Source organism: Cervus elaphus, chromosome 22 (assembly GCF_910594005.1).
Source record: "Cervus elaphus chromosome 22, mCerEla1.1, whole genome shotgun sequence".
NCBI lineage: Eukaryota > Metazoa > Chordata > Mammalia > Artiodactyla > Cervidae > Cervus > Cervus elaphus.
In genome coordinates, this window is record NC_057836.1 from 50,458,246 (window position 1) to 50,462,569 (window position 4,324).

The window sequence follows — 4,324 nt, forward strand, 5'->3', positions numbered from 1 at the left end:
TATTATCTTCTCCTTATCAGTGAGGAAGCTGTAGATCAAGAAGCTAAGTAAACGGCTGGCTGGTAACCAAAGCAGGGCAGTCTTCCCTCTAAGCCCATGTATTCACTGGACACTTGCTACTGGAGGTCTCAGGAGAGACCCTTCCTCTGTCTACCCGTCAGAGAGCTTTACTTGCAAATCCATTGACTGCCAACGCTGCAGATGAACTCCAGGAGTGAAATTCTGCTATTGGCCAGGTAACCTGATACCCTCCAGGGAGAGATCCAGAAAACCGAAGAGTAAGGAAGGAATCCCTCTGCTGACCTCTCTAGAGAAAGCCAGAGCCCAGAGGAACTCACCTTGTGGTGAGTAAATTGGTGGGGGTAGTGGGAGGTGAGAGTGGGATTCACAGCACAAGCAGAGCTAAGAAAATGAAATCTGAAATCAGAATGACACAGTCACACAGCAGCTATCAAATCAGATTCATGTCTGAAGATTTAGAGCGTCAAGGACCTGAAACTCACATTCACAAGAGAGGCATTCAGGAAAAAAAAAAAAATGATTTATACGTTTTGCCACCCTGACCACAATGATAACGCCCCAAACATGCTGAAAGGAGTTCGGGGTGGAGACTAGGAATAAAGTACCCTGTGCTCTGGGAAAAACTGGCAGAACAGGCTTTCAGAGACTTAAATATTTTCAGGAGGAGGTTTTATGAGCTCGAATTCTTGCATCTTGTCATATCTACAAGAGCACTAAAATCATTAACAGTGACATCTGCTCCTCATGACTAGCAACAACTCTCTGCCAAAACGTGTGTCTGACTGCACGTACCCCCCTGTCCACTAAACCCATCTGTAACACTGACCTTGCCTCCGCTTCTTTGAAGCAGTTCCTCAGAGCTATCTGAGAAGCTGTCGCCCCCTGGGGTATATTCTCATTTTGCCTCCAAAGAACTTAACTCACAGCTCTCATGTTGTGCTTTATTTATTAATTTTTTTTTTTCAGACAACAGTGATTATGTTCCCTTCATCATCCAAGGCATAAACACTCATTCATTCAAGAAATATGTACTGAGGGGCTACAACATGCAGTGGCTTTGCTAAGCAGAGACTGGGTCACACCAGGAAAGGAAGGAGCCCTCCAAGGATGGTGGCATCAGGTAGGAGACTCAGCTGTAAGCAGATCTTTATATTGCAGGGCGCCATCCACCTTTATGGAGGCAGATACAGTGAGAAGCCATCTTCAGCTCATTGAGTGTCCAAGATGATGGGGCAGGAGGAACATCTAGGAAACAGTGGCAAGAAAGGGAGCGAATGCTCCTTAGAAAGGGAGGTGCAAGTGCCAAGGCTCCAGAGAACCTGTTGCCTTCCAGAAAGTGTGTTTTCTTAGAAAGGCTGGAGCCCAGGTGTAAGGACAGAGAGTAGTTCTTAAAGTGGTCAACTTCATGAAATGCTGCAACAAATTTACATTTTTCATAGCTCTTGCCTTCACTTTTCATGGTGTTTGAAAAACATGATGGTTTCAGACTCCTCTCCTCCGAGAACAATGCAGTAAATCACTGTAACCTGGAAGGGTTAATTTTCACTCCATGCTGGACCTGTTTCTATGACTTTAACCTTCGTTTTTGTTATCATATTCATACATAAACCTAGACAGTGTATTAAAAAGCAGGCACATCACTTTGCCTACAAAGTTCCGTATAGTTGAAGGCATGGTTTTTCCAGTAGTCATGTATGGATGTGAGAGAAGGCCATAAAGAAGGCTGAGTGCTGAAGAATTTATGTTTTCGAACTGTGGTGCTGGAGAAGACTCTTGAGAGTCCTTTGGACAACAAGGAGATCAAATCAGTCAATCCTAAATGAAATCCACCCTGAATATTCATTGTAAGGACTGATGCTGAAGGACTAAAGCTCCAATACTTTGGTCACCTGATGGGAAGAACTGACTCATTGGAAAAGACCCTGATTCTGGAAAAGATTGAGGGCAAGAGGAGAAGGGGTTGACAGAGGATGAAATGGTTGGATGGCATCACTGACTCAATGGACATGAATTTGAGCAAATTCCAAGAGATAGTGAGGGACATAGAAGCCTGGCATGCTGCCATTCATAAGGTTGCAAAGAGTCAACCCACTGCCACTTCCAATGTGCCAGAGCTCAGCTAGGGTCATCATTTAAATGCAAAAAGTGTAGCGAGAGACTGAGGCAGTAGATGTGGTCAGTCTGGACTCTAATAGGCCCTGGAGGGACCCAAACTGTTCGACAGTGACAAGCACTTAACAGATGTGTGTGGAAATTATGACCTCTGCAGACTAAGAAGTCCAAGATCAAAGTGCTGGCCAATTCCCAGTGAGAACCCTCTTCTTGACTTGCAGACAATCGTCTTCTCACTGTGTCCTCACATGGTGGGGGAGGGAATGACCTCTCTTTCTTCTTCTTGTAAAGCCAGTAACCCCATCATGAGGGCCCCACCCCATCTCATCCAAGTCTAATTACCTCCCAAAGGCTCCATCTCCAAATACCATCACATTGAGGGGTCACATCACATCACAGCCTTGTAGGGTTTCAACATATAAATGAGTTGTTGTAGTTCACTTGCTAAATCGTGTCTGACTTTTTTGTGACCCCTATGGACTGTAGCCCACCAGGCTCTTCTGTTTATGGGATTTTCCAGGCAAGAATATTGAAGTGCATCGCCATTTCCTTCTCCAGGGGATCTTCCTGATCCAGGGATCAAACCCGTGTCTCCTGCATTGCAGGCAGATTCTTTGCCACTGAGCCATCTTGGAAGCCCATATGAATGGGGGGAGTGCATAATTGGGTCCATAGTATGCCCCAAATGAGACTTCATCTCTTAAACATTTCTACAATTCTCTAAGTCATAAATAACTCCTGAAAGTGAGACTGGTCCGACTTCCCAAAGTATTTGTGTTTTTTTAGCCATGATTAAGTGTGAAACATTTTATCTCAGCTGGGAGAACATCAGGGAAAAATCAGTTCTGTTATGAGTCAAAGTTCTTGAATACAGAGGCTTTGTGACATTCCTCTTTCCTAAAGAACACTTAGAAATTACACGAGGGCAGAAGGTCACAGAGAAGTGAAGGGAGGATGGAAAATAGGCCTATGTCACCCAGAACTCAAGCGTCCAAACAGTTCTGTTCTCTTGCTTGTTAGCCTGAGCTCAGCTCTGGAACCAATTGCACAGCAAATGAGACACACACAGTTTTGATTACCAGACATAATATGTGTTACAAGGAAATACCTCTAATTTGTTTATCTTGGCTGTGCAGCATGCAGGATCTTGGCTCCCTGACCAGGGATAGAACCCATGCCCCCTGCAGTGGAAGAACGGAGTCTTAACCACTGGACCACCAGGCAAGTCCCATAAATCTCTAGTTTGTGAGATAGAAACAATTGGCAGGGGCGGGGGGTGGGGGGAAGAGATTAAAAACAGTAGTCAGCATTGAGTGATTTTCTTGAGCTAGGAGGAATTATCTCTGGAATAATTTAATGAGATGGCCTGAGCTGGTGCAGAGGCCAAAAGGCTGATTTCATGTTCATTCCACATTGATCTCTGCAGTGGTTGAAAGAAACGAAACAACTCTGGCAAGATCAAGCATCCATCTCTTGGTACCTGACAATGAAGCAGAGAAAGAGAATCCTGAGCAGAAGGTGGAAACAGAGATAAAGTCTTACAATATGTATGACTGATTTGGTTACCTCTTAGGAGGCTGGGGAAAAGGGAGGAAGTGAAATCACATTTCTTGAGAGCTCACTGGAATATGAGGTCTTAGAAGGAAGGGAGATGGTCCGTTTTTTTCACTAGTTTGTTTCCAGCTCCCAGCATAGGTCCTGACATTCATATTTGTTGAAGGAAGGACAGACCAAGCAGTGGCAACCATTAACTATTTTTGAAGGAATGAATCAATAAGTGAATACCCACTGTATGCCAGGCACTGTGTCATTCTTTCATTCAATTTGCAAATGTTTTACTGAATGAGCTCCTATCATTTGCCAAGAACTCTGCTGGACACCATGGATTCCAAGACAAGAGGCAGTTCTTGACCTCAATGAGCTTACAGTCTTAGGGACATAGACCTACAGGCAGTGGTGATGCAATATATAATGACCACAGGCTGTATATCAGAGCACAGGGAAGCATGGAAGAAGTCTTAAATCTTCCTGGAAGAACAAAGGCAATTTCCACAGAGGAGGCAGCCTTTGACCTGAGACTTAAAATGCGTGAAGGATCTCAGACATTTCAGGCAATTAGGATGGTGTGGGAGAAACTTATTTGCTACAAGAAGCTCATCCTTGGAAGAGAAAAAAATTCTGTGCGGCAAAG

General features: G+C 44.4%; 1 long non-coding RNA gene across 1 annotated transcript; it reads left to right on the forward strand.

Moving 5' to 3' along the window:
* Positions 1 to 312: 312 nt before the first annotated feature.
* Positions 313 to 3,322, forward strand: LOC122680189. The gene is made up of 3 exons (XR_006336652.1): positions 313 to 344; positions 988 to 1,141; positions 3,270 to 3,322. It is a non-coding gene; the product is annotated as an uncharacterized LOC122680189 (long non-coding RNA).
* The last annotated feature ends 1,002 nt before the right edge of the window (positions 3,323 to 4,324 follow it).